This window comes from Bidens hawaiensis, unplaced genomic scaffold, assembly GCF_021521415.1.
Source record: "Bidens hawaiensis isolate Kalapana, Puna unplaced genomic scaffold, B.hawaiensis_p1.1 tig00021370_1, whole genome shotgun sequence".
In the NCBI taxonomy this organism is placed as follows: domain Eukaryota; kingdom Viridiplantae; phylum Streptophyta; class Magnoliopsida; order Asterales; family Asteraceae; genus Bidens; species Bidens hawaiensis.
The window spans coordinates 156435-174395 of NW_027493316.1; positions in this window are offsets into that span (position 1 = coordinate 156435).

A 17961-nucleotide genomic window follows, 5' to 3' on the forward strand; every position below is an offset into this window, starting at 1 on the left:
ACAAGCACCCTCACAGGCCCAAGACGATTAACCCCATAGATTCCATTCTTCAGCTGTTAAATAGGGACATTCCTTTTTGGGCACAAGGACTAAACCGCCCAATTTCTGATCAAGTTCATTACTTTAGTGGAGAGGCAGACAGATAAAAAGGTCAAGTGTATAAGGAGCGACAACGGAACTGAATTTTGCAATAGAACAGTAGACAACTTCTGCAGTTCAAATGGAATAGAACGTCATTTCAGTGCACTCTATACTCCTAAAAAAATGGAGTTATTGAACGCCGAAACCGAACACTAATTGAAGCCGCGAGAACAATTTATCAGACTCCAGACTTCAACTATTCTTTTGGGGTGAAGGCATCAACGCGGATTGCTTCATTCAAAACCGTGTACTCATTAACAAACGTCTGAAGAAGACTCCGTATGAAGTCTACTACAAGACGTAGCCACAAGTCAATTACTTCAAGACTTTTGGGTGTCCTTGCACCTTACTCCATACGAGTGCTCAGTCTGATCCTAAGTTTGCTGAGAAGGCATATGAGTGCTATTTTGTTGGGTATGCATCTAACAAAACCGCTTATCGAGTCTACAATAAGAAGACCAAGCTAATATTGGAATCCTTTGATGTTGAATAGAAATAGATGAATGTTACTGATGCTCGCACGGGACCAGTTTGGCTGTTTGGTTATTGTTAGGGCACGGAAATTTGACACTGTGGATACGTTATCCTGACATATATTCTAGGATCAGTTATCTTTAGACAGATCCTGACAGGATCAAGGATCTTCAGTAATTGGTATTATTAACAACTGTTTCTTGTGTTTAGGTTGTTATTTAATAAATACAACGGCTCCAAGACTTATTCTACCGGAAATCTCGCTATTGGACTTGTCAAACACGTGGTCAAAGTTGTGGATGAAGATAGCGGGAAGATTGCGGATTTATAGGACTTCTTGTTGAGGCACAAATAGCTGAGTACTGAGGATTTGTTATCTTTGAAGACATGTCTGGATCAATTATCCTTCTGAAGAGTTCCAGAGCTATATATAACGGCTCCAGGACCTGGTCTACCTAAGATTTCGCTACAAGTCTCCTTTAGCACGTGGTCAAAGTGATGGACTAAGCTAGTGGGAAGGTGGCGGATAAATAGGACATTAGTTATTGTTATTTTTTCTTTATATATCGAGTTTGTGATCAATGCTAGGTCAGATAGTCACACCGCACTTACGTTAGCTGCTAAGTTCTCTGTAAACCCACACACATAGCAAGTATTGTATTTCTGATCACAAACTCCACCCATTGTAACCCTTTTTTGTGATTAATAAAGTGGTGATAGACGATTTGTCATCACCCAGGGTTTTTGTGCCGGCGATCCGACCAAGATTAAGGGCTTTTCCTCGTAAAAAATCGCTGTGTCTTTCGTTCATATATTCATTGTTATCAATTTAGCACTAAACCTCACATAACAGATTTGGATACATTATCCTTAGCTGATTTTTATCCCAAAAAATTTAGCGCCCACCGTGGGGCGATTGGTGCTATAATCCAGAAAATACTCTAACATTCTCAACCTTTTCAAACCCATATCACTTCCAATAGCCTCTCAATCAACCTATTCTTCATCAACTACGCCGGCTACGGTTCCTCTCTCATCAAGGACCTTGCCACCACAGCCTCCGCCAATTACGGGAACACAACGGCCTGCTTCTGCTGGAAGCAAGACGCAACTACCAGTCTTCCTGAGCTCGAAAACTGCTGCTGCTGCTGCTGCGCCGGTGGTTAATACTAACAGTGATGTTTCATCTATGTTTTCGCAGGTTAAAGCATACATGGAGCAACAGAACAAGACCAACCAGAGGATCCTTCGTGAGATAGAAGATCTCAAGAAGAACAAGAGGCCAGCAGAGGATCTCACCCCCTGAAGCCCAGGATGCTGGATTTTACCAGTCCAGAATCCATGGCTCAGTTCTCACAAGGATCATCTATCCTTCAACAGGGGTCCATGGGTCAATAGGCCCAAGGATCCTCGCTATTTCAGCCAGGATCATCTATCCTCCAACAAGGATCCATGGGTCAACAGAATCAAGGATCCTCACATTATCGACAAGGATCAGCCATCCTTCCACCAAGATCCTACAGTACCCAACCTCAAGGATCCTTCATCCCGAATCAAGGATCCTTCTTTCCGAACCAAGGATCCTCAGGAGTCCAACATCAACGATCCTCCGAAGTCCATGAAGGAGATATAATCCCCATGCAGACCATAGCCTCTGGAGGACCAACTCTTATCGCGGACTCCTCTTATCCCATTTACTCATCCGGGATGCCGACCTTCACCCAACAAAGAGGTAACTTGTATGATCCTATATCCTTAGATACTAACCGTGGTCCCATGCATGATACAGGTATCAACCAGGCTATGGCCAAAGAACTACAGAAGCTTAAGGATATGATATCCAGTGTTCCCGGGGTGATACGACCAATCCCCAAGATACCTGAGGGAAGCCACAAGTTATCAAGATTTTCTCCACCTATCTGTGATGCTGAGATTCCGAAGCGATTCCAAACCCCCAATATGAAGACATATGATGGGACCACAGATCCTGAGGAGCACATTGCAGAATATAGGGAAAGGATGGAAATCAACAACATTCCTGAGAGACTCAAAGAAGCTTGCTTATGCAAAGGATTCGGATCCACACTCACAGGATCTGCATTAAAATGGCTGCTAAGTCCTCCTCCCTTTTCAGTTACTTCTTTTTCACATTTAGTTAACTTGTTCAACAGCCAATTTTCCTGTAGTAGGAAATTCAAGAAGTTAACTAGTGATTTATACCGAGTTATCCAACCTAGTGATGAATCCCTTAGGGATTTTGTTACGAGGTTCGGCAGGGAAGCTCTAGAAACCCCTAATCTTGACATGGCTACTGCTGTTGAGGCCTTCAAGATGGGAGTTCAGAGGGGCTCCCCCTTTTATAATGATCTTGTGATGACTCCTTGCAGGTCTCTAGATGAAGTAAGGAACCGGGAGCTCAGGTTTATACGGTTGGAAGATGACAAGAGGATCCAGGATCGTCTGGGGAATCAAATAAAACAAGAATCCCCTGACAAGAATAAAGAATCCTCATACAAGAACAACAACTCAAAGCCATACAACAAGTTCAACAATCAAAACGTACGAGCATTCGAAGAAGAGGATGATGAAGACTATCCCTGCATCTCCGAATATTGTTTCTCCGTAGATACCCATGGCTTGATTTGTGCCATGAAGGATCTAGGAGGGAAACAAAGGTGGCCCCGAAAGAACGAGAAGACGACTGCCTTCAAAGACAAGTCTAAGTGGTGTGCCTTTCACGAAGACTTTGGCCACACAACAGACGAATGCATAGGCTTGAGTAGGGAAATTGGATACCTCCTGAGCAAGGGTCACTTTAAAGAACTCTTGGGAAGGAAAAAATCCAGGATCCAAGATTCTGAAGATCTTCCACAAAAAGCAACGCCGCCACCACCAGACGCTCATGTGATCAACTTTGTCTCTAGAGACTACGAAATGTTTCAAGATTCGTGTGCCATAGAAGAAAGGCCCACAAAAGAATTCGAGTTGGACGATGAAAGAAGACCGCTTATCCCCTCTACTCGAGTGACTGATCGGAGAGTCTTCTTCGACTCAAAGATCCAGGATCCTCAGAAGGATGAGATGGATGTCCGAATGGTGAATTTCATCTCTGGGGGTTCAGACATTTGTGGAACTTCCTTCTCTGCAGCAAAAAGACTTGCCAAAGAAGTCAAGATAGATAATGGAGACCAACCGATAGTATCCACTACCTTAACAACAGACAAAAGGATCTTCTTCAACGAGGAAGACAAACTAAACATCCAGGATCCTCATCATGACGGTTTGATAATTACTTTATTTATCGCTAACCATTATGTACGCAAGATCCTAGTAGACAGAGGGAGCTCAGTCAACATTATCCAGCATGATGTCCTCAAAAAGATGAATATACCGGACTCAGAGATCATTTCTAGAACATCAGTGCTAGTCGGTTTCAGTGGTGAAACCAATAAGACATTGGGGGACATCAACCTCCCAATTAATATCGAAGGGTTAAATTCATACCAGAAATTTTGTGTTATTGATAACCTTTCTTGTTGCAATGTTATTTTAGGTAGGCCCTGGCTGCATAGAATGAAGGCAGTAGCCTCAACGTATCACCAATGCATCAAACTGCCTACCCCTTGGGGAGTTGTAAAGATAGTTGGTGACCAAGCGGAGGCATAGAACTATTATTCTTCATCAATGAAGCCAGCAGCCAAGCAAACTATAACATAGCATCTACAGCAACATCCTAGGGACGTGCTGGAGGCTTAAAGACCTTAAAGAAGTATCGTTGGACCCCAAGGATCCGGAGATAAAGGTGTTCCTAGGATCCAGTATCCCCAGTAAGATTGAGGAGGATTTAGTATCCTTCTTAGGGCAAAGAAGATCTACCTTTGCCTTCAAGCACTCAGACATGACATGTATTTCAAAAGAGGTAATCACTCATAAACTAGGCCTTGATTTATCTGTTAAACCAGTCCATCAAAAGTGAAGAAAATTCGCTCCTGAGAGGAAAAAGATCATACATGAAGAAGTTGAAAAACTTCTTAAGGCCGGTATGATCAGAGAGGTTCAGTATCCTCGATGGCTAGCTAATGTGGTCGTTGTTTCAAAAAAGAATGGAAAGTGGAGGGTGTGTGTCGATTTTACTGATTTAAACAAGGCATGCCCCCAAGGATCCTTTCCCATTACCACATATAGATTCCATGGTGGATGCAACGGCAGGACATGAAATGCTTACCTTTATGGATGCTTCCTCTGGATTCCAACAAATTCAGCTGGAACCATCTGATCAAGAGGATACATCATTCATGACTCCTACCGGCATATACTGTTATACTGCTATGCCGTTTGGACTAAGAAATGCAGGGGCAACATACCAAAGACTAGTCAACATGATGTTCAAGGATCAGTTAGGTAAGACTATGGAGGTCTACATAGATGATATGATGGTGAAGTCAAAGAGAGCTGAGGATCACCTCAGAGACCTTGAGGAAGCATTCAATATCCTCGACCAGTATAACATGAAATTGAATCCGGCAAAATGCCACTTTGGTGTTAAGGCTGGAAAATTTCTGGGATATATGGTGACTAAGAGAGGAATTGAAGCAAGCCTCAAGCAGATTGAAGCCATCCTCAATTTAAAGTCTCCTGCAAACGCAAAAGATGTCCAAAGGCTCACAGGAAGAATAGCCGCTCTTAATAGGTTCATCTCAAGATCCTCCGAGAAGTGCAAAGACTTCTATAACATCCTTAGGAATAATAAGAAGTTTGATTGGACGGAGAAGAATGAGGCTGCGCTTACAGCCTTGAAGGATTACTTATCCTCAGCTCCAGCTCTAATGAAGCCCGTGGATGGAGAATCCTTATATCTATATCTTGCTGTCTCAGGAAATGCAGTAAGTGCCGTCTTGGTAAAGGATCATGAAGGTGAACAACATCCCGTTTACTATGAAAGTAAAAGTCTTCTAGATACAGAACCCAGGTATTCTCATTTAGAAAAGTTAATTCTTGCACTCATTATGGCTTCTACAAAATTGAGACATTATTTTGAAACTCACCCTGTTATTTTGAGAACTACTTATCCTGTGAAGAATGTTCTTAGAAAACCAGAGTTATCAGGTAGAATGGCCAAGTGAGGTGTGAAATTAAGTGCATATGATATCCAATACGAGCCAAGAACAACAATCAAATCTCAAGCACTGGCGGACTTTGTGGCTAATTTCACTAGTGACCTACAAAAAGAAGCTGACTTGGAGGTCCAATAACTAGAGAAGACTAAGGATCCTTGGATACTTTTCACTGACGGCGCTTCTAATGTAAGAGGAACATGATTGGGGATCCTACTGAAATCACCACAGGGGGACATATTACCCCAGTCAATAGCCTGTGAGTTTCAAGCAACAAACAATGAAGCAAAATATGAGGCTTTGATCGCAGGTTTGCAATTAGCTAAGTGCATGATGATCATGTATCTTCAAGTATATATAGATTCATTATTAATTGCTAACCACTTTAATGACTCATATGCTGTTAAAGGAGAAAAACTAATCAAATACCTAGATGTTGTGGAGGAATTAGCAAAATCCTTCGAGTTATTTAGCATTGTACAGGTACCAAGAGAAGAAAATCGGGGCAGATGCTTTGGCAAATCTAGCCTCATATCTGAAAATTCCATAAGATACAAAGATTCCAATCATTCATGTTCTTTCACCAACAATAGGAGAACAAGAAGTTGGGGAGATAACGAATGATAAAGAAATTGTACCCTGGGATCCATCATCCTCAAATAACCGGGAATCATGGATCCTTCCGATCAAGAAGTACATTCAAACTTGAGAGATTCCAGCCACGGTGAATCCCAAATCTTTCAAACTCAAGGTATCAAAATACATTTTGTTAGATGATATGCTATACAGAAAATCTCTTGCAAGTCCATACTTGAGGTGCATCGAAGATCCTGAAATCCAAGAGGTGCTCAAATACTTTCACGAAGGTGATTGTGGTAATCACACTAAGGTAGAGCTTTGTTTTCTAGAATTCTGAGAACAGGATATTTCTGGCCAACAATGAAGAGAGACTCCATGGAGTATTCAAATAAGTGTGATGCTTGTCAAAGGCATGAAAACATCCTTCATCAACCAGCAGAACCTATGTATCCTATATCCTCATCATGGCCTTTCATGAAGTGGGGCATGGATATTGTGGGTAAACTGCCTAAGGCACCGGGAGGAAAAGTATTCATGCTTTCAATGACTGACTACTTTTCAAAGTGGATAGAGGCAAAAGCTTTTGTTCAAGTTCGTGAAAAAAAGGTGATATCCTTCATTAAAAGATATATTATTACTAGATTTGGCATTCCTTCAGAAATTATTTGTGACAATGGTTCCTAGTTTATCGGGAAAAGAACCACTAACCTTTGTGACAGTTGGGGCATAAAGATGATTACTTCAACACCAGTGCATCCTCAAGCTAATGGTCAAGCAGAGTCTAGCAACAAAATCATCATCAACAATTTAAAGAAGAAGTTAGGATCCAAGAAGGGAAAGTGCCGAGGAAATACCATATGTTCTTTGGGCCGACAGGACAACACCCAAGAATGCAACAGGCCAAAAACCTTTTTCATTGGTATTTGGATCAGAAGCAGTAATCCGAACAGAGATGGTGGTTCCTACAGCAAGAACGAGCATCCGTGTTCCTGAAGCCAATGAAGAAATCCTTCTTGAAGACTTGGATACTATTGAAGAACTCAGAGACCTAGCCAAGATCAGAATGGGAGCTTATTAACAAAGGGTAGCTGGGGCATACACCAAGAATATAAGGATCAGAAGATTTCAAGAAGGAGATTTAGTTTTGAGGAAAGCCTTCAAAAACACAACCAATCCGGCAGATGGAAAGCTAGCACCCAAGTGGGAAGGTCCTTATCTGATCGAGTCGGAAGTAGGAAAGGGGGCATATCATTTGCTCACTATGGAAGGCAAAAGGTTACCAAGAGCATGGAATGATATCCACCTCAAGAAGTACCTTTTCTAATCATGATCAAGTATCCTCTGAGGATCCTTATAGCATCAATGATCCTAAAATTGGTAATATCTATCTGATCACTTATTCTTTTCAAATTCTTATTATTAACTTGAGGATAATATATTCTTAACGTTTTATTTTTTCCAAGTTTTAAGTAACAATGCAGGGTTCTAGTAATATGTTTGATGATCAAGAGGTTGGCCACCTCTCCTTTACATTCAAGGTACTATACTATTTCCCTTGGCCTAGCCCACGTTTGGATATAATCCCCGATGGTCATATCCTCTAAGGTTTAAAGTTTTTCACCTTTCTTATAAATAGAGTTTCTACACTCTCGCCTGGAGCGCACGCTATCCAACGTATAGTTTGGGGCAGCGGGACCAGTACACGCTTAGTGGCTGACAATTTCGTTGTCTTCGGCTATATGGAGGATCCTACGATTTATGGTAGACGTACCATACCACCGGTTCATAACGTTTTCACATTATCTCAAGACAAAGGTTTCTAACATTTTCATGTTAGCCAAGGTTTATAACGTTTTCACGTTATCTCAAGTTTGGGCTAAATCCCGGTTTGGGCGAGTCCCCAGTTGACATCCGTATCTTTGGGCCAGTCCCTAGTTTGGGCTTGTCCCAGTTTTGGGCTAGTCCCCAGTTTAACACCAGTTTGGGCTTGTCCCCAGTTGCACGGTCTTGTCCCCAGTTTATTTTTTTGGGCTTGTCCCCAGCTTGTTGGGTCTAATCCCGATCAATATTATAAGCTGTTTGCAACAGATGTTCTAAGTTCAATTACGAGGATCAACACTTATGGAGCCAAAATCCATAACTTACTTCTACAAGGATCACAGAAGGATCATTACTTATGGTAACCTAGGTCTAATTAGACCTTATGGTATGATTTCTACTTGTCAATTTACCTTTATTTGTCTAAGATCTTTGTAATCCATTTTACTTAAAGATTTAAGATCTTTAAGTATTATTGCAAGGATATTCTATCCTAATGATTTTTACTTAAAGTTATTTCTTAAAACTTTCAATAAAGCTAAAGCTATATCAAACAAACTTTCAAAATAACAAGTAACATGCATATAGTCAAAAGATATTGTTTATTAAACTTACTTACGATTACCAAAATCTCGCTATTGGACTTGTCAAACACGTGGTCAAAGTTGTGGATGAAGATAGCGGGAAGATGGCGGATTTATAGGACTTCTTGTTGAGGCATAAATAGCTAAGTACTTAGGATATGTTATCTTTGAAGACGTGTCTGGATCAATTATCCTTCTGAAGAGTTCTAGAGCTATATATAACGGCTCCAGGACCTGGTCTACCTAAGATTTCTCTACAAGTATCCTTTAGAACGTGGTCAAAGTGATGGACTAAGCTAGTGGGAAGGTGGCGGATAAATAGGACATTAGTTATTGTTATTTTTTCTTTATATATCGAGTTTGTGATCAATGCTAGGTCAGATAGTCACACCCGCACTTACGTTAGCTGCTAAGTTGATGTGTAGTAAAACACACTTACTTTCTTTATGATTTTATCATGGTTTTTATGCTTAATTGTTTATTTTATATAAGTATTGGGGGTTAAGTGCAATAATTTACAAAGTTTAAATGTTAATTGTAGGTTTATGAAAGATGGTAAAAAAGAGTTAATTTGGAAGATTCTAGAGGCCTTATTGGTCAAGTTTTAAAGCTACAACTCAAGGCCCAACCCAAGCCCACAAGTTAGAAGCCTTGTATAATATTATATTAAGATAATTAATTGAGTTTTCAGCCATATTCCAGCCCTAAAAACCGAAATTAAAAAAACCCTAACTCCTTCAAGAGTTCCGATCGGCAGCAGCAAAGAAGAAAGGAAAAAGAAGAATCTTTGGCGGCTGTGGTGGTTGTGACGGCTGGAGAGGAAGAAGAACATCAAGGAGACTCTTGTGCAGCTGCTAGGCATCAAATACATCCATAAACTCAGCCATATAACCCTAAGTAATCATCTTTAAACTTTGTTTATTGTTCAAGAACCCTAACTAGTTAAATTGATCTTTTTCTTTGGATTGTTTTGCAAGTAATTGATTGTTTGACTTTGATTTAGTTGTTCTTGGATCTTGAATGAGTTTGATTATGTTTATGATGATGTTTATGATGTTTTACTTGAATGTTAATGGCCGTCCAAACTTAATGAGTAGCTAATCTTGTTTGTTCTACCTAGGTTTGATGAATATTGTTAGGTTTTGACTAGTAATATGGATTGTTAATGATCATGGCTTAAATTGTTAATGTAAAGTTTGATTTAATAGTAAATTAGATTGTGTTTGGTGGCTGTGTTTTGTTTGATTATACCTAATAACCTCGTGCTTTAATTAATTGAATCGGTTTTGATTAGTTGTTGCATATTTAAGGCTCTTTACTTTGTGTTTAGGGTTTGTTTGCGGGGTGTAAAACCGTAGGGATAAGTGGGTAAATTAATTAGATAAAATCAGTTGTGAAACACCTTCTTAGAGACCGAGAGGTGATAAGAAGTAAACTCGTCTCATTACTTTTACTTGTTAGAATTAAGATCGCGCGAGAGCGGGTTTTGTTCTTGTCGGGTTTGGGTGTTTGAGTGATTAGTTGGTCTAGTTTAAGTTAAGTTGAATTGTTCCTCTATCCTTGGTTGCGTAGTGTTCGTTTCCATTAGGCTAGTGTGTCGGTGAGACCGAGAGGTGAGTCGGTATTAGAACACGTTAATAATTTGTTTTCCCGGTTTGTACTTAAAATCAACTAAAATAAGTTCGAGTTTGTTAGTGAGACCGAGAGGTGATCTAACCTTCTTGAGCGAACCTTAGTTGTGTCATCCTTTAGAACCGGTGTCGTGAGAGTTTTCAATCCATTGTCTTGTCATCTCCTTCAATATGATTCTTACCTAGGTAGACGTTTTTATCACTGCAGTCAAAGTTTCCGAAGTTTTGTCAAAAGTTTTTATTTAGTTAAGTTAAGTAGTTAAATTAAATCTAAAAAATCAATTAAATATTTTGGTGAGTCTTGGTTAGAGTTTAGTGATTATAAACGTTTTCACGTGTCTTCGAGTTCGATATCCGGACTTTCCTCATCTGTGCTATACGCGACCGGTACACTTGCCGTTTGTGTGAACTAGGATAGATCGTTTGGTTTTTAAAGCTTAGTTGCGACTTATGTTTTATTTATATATATATTTTCGCACATCATAAGTTCTCTGTAAACCCACACACATAGCAAGTATTGTATTTCTGATCACAAACTCCACCCATTGTAACCCTTTTTGTGATTAATAAAGTGGTGATATACGATTTGTCATCACCCGGGGTTTTTGTGCCGGCGATCCGACCAAGATCAAGGGCTTTTTCTAATAACAAATCGCTGTGTTCATCTCAATTTCGTTCATATATTCATTGTTATCAATTTAGCACTAAACCTCACATAACAGATTTGGATACATTATCCTTAGATGATTTTTATCCAAAACAATTATGATTACTTGTTCAAACAATTTTGTGGCATGTCTATTCCACCACCTGCAAATACTCAAGTTCCATCATCTTTACAAGATCCTTTGTTGATGCAATCCTTAATCAACAGTATGTCTAAGGTGGATCCTTCTACTGGACCATTCAACGTACCTGCAACACCTATAATTCCACCTCCGCCTCCACCTCAAGAAAATAATCAAGTTGCTGACAATCCTGCTGTTCAAACTGCTGATTTAACCGAGATGGTAGAAGTTGAAGATCTATCTGATACCGATTCAGATGATTCATTTCAGTCTCCAGAAAATGTGGAACAACACCAAGTAGATCCTGTGGCAGACAATCAAGCAGCTCCAAGCGTGGTAGAATCTGTTGCCACACCTCCCTCTCAAGAAGAAACTGTTCAAGTTGCACATACCACCAAAAATCCTGCTACTGGGGACTCTAGATACACTGCATCAACTCCCATGGAATCTATTGCGGTTCCTTATGGTGAACATCTCTGGGAAGAACAAATTGTTAGTGAACGGTTTTGTCGTATCGAGTCTTTATATTTATCGTTTGTAATTTATTAATATTTTAATGTTAAAGGCATTTATGTAATTTATGTTTACTTTATGTTAGTGCGTTAATGTAAAGGCTAATTCGTTAAAGATGTTTAACGAATTAGCAAGTTCGTTATGTATGTTCCCATTCGTCATGGAATGTTGACGAATGGGGGCATAACGAATCAAAGATACGTTATGCTTTCCGTTGTGAGTCTATAAGTTATCGAACTGGATCCAATTCATTACGGGATGTGTAACGAATTGGTTCCATCGTCTATATATAGGGTGTTTAATACCCTGATAACTAAGTTTTGGAGTTAACGTATTGAACCTTTGTCCAAATCTTCTCTCGATCAATCTTTTATATAATCTATTACTAATACTAATACACATACACAATCACTAATATAATACATATATATATACATATAGTTAATCAATTAAGAGTATATCATGAACTAGATCCATTAGGTATTAGATCTAATTCCGATAATCAATATCGTTTAAGATATGAGGTAATCACAAGTGGTATCAAAGCTTTCGGGTGTTCGATTGCTCTTGATTAAGTATTATAAATCTATAATTGAAGCTTATTTGGTAAATTTCAGTTTAATTAAATTGTTATTGAATTGTGGTTGAATTAGAACTTGAATTGGCTGTTATGGATTGATTTTGGTTTGGATTGTGTTCGGTAAGGTATGAGGAAGGTTTGGTTGGATTGGATTGTGAATTTGAGAGGAATTGAGATTGTTTTGAATTGGGTCTCATAACGTACGGAACAGGGGATGAGATTTGTGACAATTGGTGATTGTTTGACTAGTTAATGTATACGGTACTGTGATAATCAAAATCGTGAGTTTCTTACGAATAATTTAAGCTAAGATTTGGCCAATATGGTTGGGTATTGAGTTGGTATTACAAATTTGAGTTGGTTTTGGTGTGTTCTTAAATCTGGGAATTTTCCAGATTTCTGGAAAATTAACTTGAAGGTTTGAATTTTCATCAATGGAGATGATTCGTTATTGTTGATTCGTCTCACACGTGTCCTAATTCGTTACTATCTCTGAACATATTCGTGCCACGTGGCTGAGTTTGTTATAACTGTCTAACAACCTGGTTCGTTATCCATTGTAGTTGATTCGTTATCACCAGTAGCAGATTCGTTACCAATTCGTCATCTTGATTCGTCTTCTTGATTCGTCCTCTTGATTCATCAATTTGATTTTTCAACTTGATTCGTCAACTTGATTTGTCATCTTGATTTTTCGTTTCAGTTAGTCAACGATTCGTCAACTATTCATTAGTGATGTGTCTCTGATTCGTTACTAATTCTTTATAACCTTAGTTCATTACTAGTTCGTCACTATTTCTGATTCGTTACCCATATCTTATCAGATTCGTTACAGATTTTTCAATTTTATCCCTCAAGTTTGACTTTTTGTTAAGTTTGAACTTGTAATTAACAATGGCTGGTTTTTACACGTTGGCATCTCAGAACGTGCTTATGCAACGAATGTTACCCTTGGATGCTGAAATTGGATCCCACTCCAAATGTCCTAGACTGATGAAATTCAGTGATTTTGCAAAATGGGAACCCCGATTTCGAGCACATCTTGGTTCTGTGCATCCCGATTGCTCAAGATGTCTTGATGATGTGTACACTATACCTATGCTTGGTGATGAGACTACAGGTTTTACACCTAAAGCCTTTTCACAGTATTCTCAAGACGAGAAGAAAGCTTTAGAGATCGAGACTAAAGCATATTAGACTCTTACTATGGCTTTACCAGATAATATATTTCATCATGTGGGTAGTATCAAGATCTGTGCTTTATTGTTTCAGCACATTAGAAAGAGAAGCATGGGTAATACCGAGGAGAGTAAGAAATAATGTTAAAGTTCCAATTCCGAAACTTTAACTTACTCAAGGGAGAAACTGTTGAGGAAATGCTTACTCGTTTCAATCATTTAATTGCTTAAATGAATAAGTTAAAGATGGAACCTTCTGAATCTAACAAGATGGATACGGTTAAGAATGCTTTACCTAGCTCATACTCAACATTCCTGATGGTGTTGAAAGAGAATAATTATTTCAAAAACTAAGATTTGACTGCTTCTGAGTTTATGCAAAAGATTGAAGCTCGGGAATATGATTTGAAGTGTCAAAAGTCATCAAAAGAAAGTCAAGATCATCTTTATATGGTGGAAGTATGCCTTTAAGAACCACATCTCTCCAATAACTGCATTTCTTACTCAGAATGCAAATGAATGATCAACAACAACTTATAGTGATCCAAGTGTATGTTTTTTAGCATCTAGTTTCACTGATTATTCTGGAGGTTCTGGAACTTCTGCTACAGCAAATCAATTCTCAGCACCACCTAATGTGAACATGAAAGAGGCTAAACAAAATTTTGCTATTCTGTGTGCTTTCATGACTTCGTATGAGAACTTGGTTGGTAGTAAAATTGCCACGAGTGAGTTAACCGATGAAGATTATGACCAAATCGACCCTGATGATTTGGAGCTCATGGATCTTAAGTGGAAAATGGTAATGATAGTGAGGAAAGTGAAGAATTTCATGCAAAGGATTTGGAAATATTTACCATTGTTGAATAAGAGAGTTGGGTTTGATAATCTAAAAGTAAAGCGTTATAACTGTCAAGAGTTTGGCCACTTTGCCAAAGAGTCTGACAAACCAAAGAAAGAGTATACTGGACCTCGAAGCCAAGATAGAAGTTCTGTGAAAAAGATAATGACGTTGATAAGCCTTCTGGCAGTAAACCATCTGCATCGGTATCTCAAGCTTTGTTGTCTGCTGCTAATGGAACTGATTGGTCACAAAGGTTGTTGTACAACGATAATCAAGCAAACTTGGCTATGTTCGAGATGAATGAGAGCTTTCAAGATGCAAGCGGGAATGAACTTTCTTCTAACAACGACACTAAGTCTGATTATGATGATTCATGTAAAATGCAGCCAACCACGTTTGCTTGTATGGCCAAAATCGACGAGGTTAATTCTTCTGTTTCTAACTCGGTTAATCTATCTGCAAATGTTCCTTGTGTGGATTGTGAATCTCTTAAGCCTAAGTTAGAATCATTGAAAGACCATAATGAACGTTTAGTGAAACAAATTGCTTCTCTTAATGATACTTATAGAAAATCTTAGAATCTCAAATGAGATCTAGGGAGAAAATTGAAGCATTGTCTATTAGTAACCATGATCTCAAAGCTAATTGTCGGTTAAGATGACAATTAATAATCAAAAATTTTAAGAAATATTGAAACAACGATCTAAGATAACTGAGCTTGAAAATGAAGTTCTTGAATTGAAGAATAAGTTGGGCAAACTTAGAAACTCATCATTTTTGTTAAATGAGATTATTGAAGTTGCTGGTAAGCAAAAAGATTCTAAAAAGGGTGTAGGTTTTGTTGAAGTACCACCACCTATTCATAATGATTATACTGCAAATCCTTTTGCTGGAAAAGAAGAAGATGTTGTTAATGAATCTATTGTTCAAGAAAAACCGAAACCAGTAAAAATTGATAATGTTAAAGCCAAATCGTCAACTCAAAAACATCATGTTGAAAGCAACAAATTTTTATTGAGAATTTTGAGAAAGTTTTCATTGAAGATGTGTTTGAACCCGATGTGATACACAAGAACCATAACATTCCAAGTTCAAATCACATTCTATGTGAACCTCATGAATTTGAGGAGGCGGTGTATGGTTCAAACACATCTCAGGTGAAAAAGGAGAAAATTGTTAAACCAGTGAAGGCTAAGAAATCCTAAAAGCCTAAAGTTTCTGATGAGGATTTGATGCGTTTTATCAATCCTGTTGCATCTAAGCCATCAATTGGCCGTGTTTTTAAGCTTAAAGTTACAAGACCTTGAAAACAAGTTTGTGAAATCCAAGACATCAAACGTGGTAGATCCTTTGATAAACGCTAAAAATTTGTTAAAATATGCTAAAAATGTTAAATTTGTGAAATCTAATGGACCTGACACTCTACAAAGCTTTTCAAATTGTTCAAATATGGATTTTTACATGAAAAGGAAATCTGTGACGTTTGATGACTTGGACAAAGGCCCCATTGCTGGAGTTTATCATCAACCTTCGGTTGCACATGTTTCTGCTAAACCATCATATGAACGTGTTGACATGAGAACGTGCTTTCTCTGTAGTGAACATGGTCATGTAATCAGAAACTGTGGTCTGAAGAAATCCCAAAATCTTCATCCATTTATCAAGGAACAATCCAAACCCGTTCCTGTGATCAAGGAGATTTTGAGAAGAACAATGTCTTTCGATGATGAAACTCACATTATGTTTTCTAATGTGAATCCTCGAAAGGTGATTCATGTTAATGAAAATGTAAGTAACACTAAGTCCAAATTCGTTCCTACAGAACCTATTTGAAAAATGTGAATACGAAAATTGTTCAAGCTGCATACTTGCGAAGAAAGTCTAAATGTCCTGTGACTTATTCACAAGCAGCTAAGCAACATTTGGATTCATTGAATGTTAAAACTTTAAGAGAAACTCAATAGGTGCCCAAGACTGAGGCCTTTGCTGCCTTTTTGAACTGATCATTTTCTTTTCATGTGTAGGGTTCATCCAAGACTATTTCTGGTTAGAACTGGATAATGGATACTGGATAATGGATAGTGGATGCTCTCGTCACATTACTGCCAACATCAATCTCTTAACAAATGTCAAAAATATACAAGGAGGGTATGTGGCGTTTGCTGGTAATTCGGGAGGTATGGCCACTAAGGAAGGTGATGTGTCAAATGGGTGCATCACGTTTGAAAAAGTAAACTATTGTGATAAATTCGATCACAACTTGTTAAGTGTGTCACAAATATGTGATAAGAAATACACTACTGTATTTACTGATAAGGAGTGCATAATACTGAAACCGGGAAACGTCATTCCCGAAGATATGGTAGTTATGCGATCTCCTCGATCGAATGATAATTATGTGCTGAACATGTCTTCTAAAGTATCGAATTATGTGGAAACGTGTTTTATTTCTAAGGCAACTGAAAAGGACACGATTCTGTGGAACAGAAGAATGGGTCATATTCATGTTAGGAAAATGAATTATTTAATGGAAAATGACCTGGTTGATGGTGTTTCGTTGAAACATTTTAAGTTATCTGACCACTGTGTTGCGTGTAAAAAGGGCAAACAGAAGAAGACACAACAATCTAAGTTAATCAATACCATTGATACTCCACTAGAACGACTTCATATGAATTTGTTTGGTCCTGTGAATCGTGCGGGTATTGCTGGTGATTGGTATTGTTTAATCATTACGGATGATTATTCAAGATATTCATGGGTCTTGTTTATGAGTTCAAAAGATCGAACACCCATTCTGGTTTAAAATGTAATCAGTAAGATCGAATCACTATACAAATTGAAAGTGAGACGTATTCGAAGTGATAATGGTATAGAGTTTAAAAATAATGTATTGGATTTCTTTTGTGTTCAAAAGGGAATTCATCGAGAATATAGTTCTCCTTACGTACCACAACAGAATGAGGTGGCTTAAAGAAAAAATAGAACACTGATTGAAGCAGCAAGAACAATGCTTGCAGATTCTAAGCTTCCTGTTCAATTCTGGACCGAGGCTGTGAATACTGCTTGTTCCACGCTCAATCGTGTTTTGACTGTAAAGAAGCTTCTAAAGATAAGTTATGAACTTCTAAACAAGCGTAAGCCTAATTTAAAGTACTTGGAACCATTTGGGTGTCCTTGTACTATGTTAAAGAAAGATGCGGGAAAATATGAATAAAAAGCAATTGAAGGTTACTCCTTAGGTTACGCATCACCTAAGAAACATGTATTTAACTTTAATTCGGGTTGTGTAGAGGAGTGGTACCATGTTGATTTCCAAAGGTATACCACACCTTCCCAAGGTAAAGGACCTGATTGGATGTTAAACTATGAGAGTTTATTTAATTCATTCACTCAAATAGTTGACCAACCAGATGAAGACTTAGTACGTGCGTGTTTGGAAGACCAATACTTACCTCCAAGATATTCTGTTTCTATTTATGAAGTAGCTCCACAAGATGATCTCCCTGGTGCATCCGATGTGATTTCTATCTCTTTGGATGATAGTCATTTTGTTGATTCTTCCTCAACTCCATTTCCTGAAACACATGAGATCGGTGAATCGTCTCATGATGCTGAGGAGAATCTCACTAATTTAACCGACAATGTTGTTGTGCCTGAGAATCCTCTTCTTCGGATTCATATTATAATCCACAGGACAAAATCATTGGCGAACTT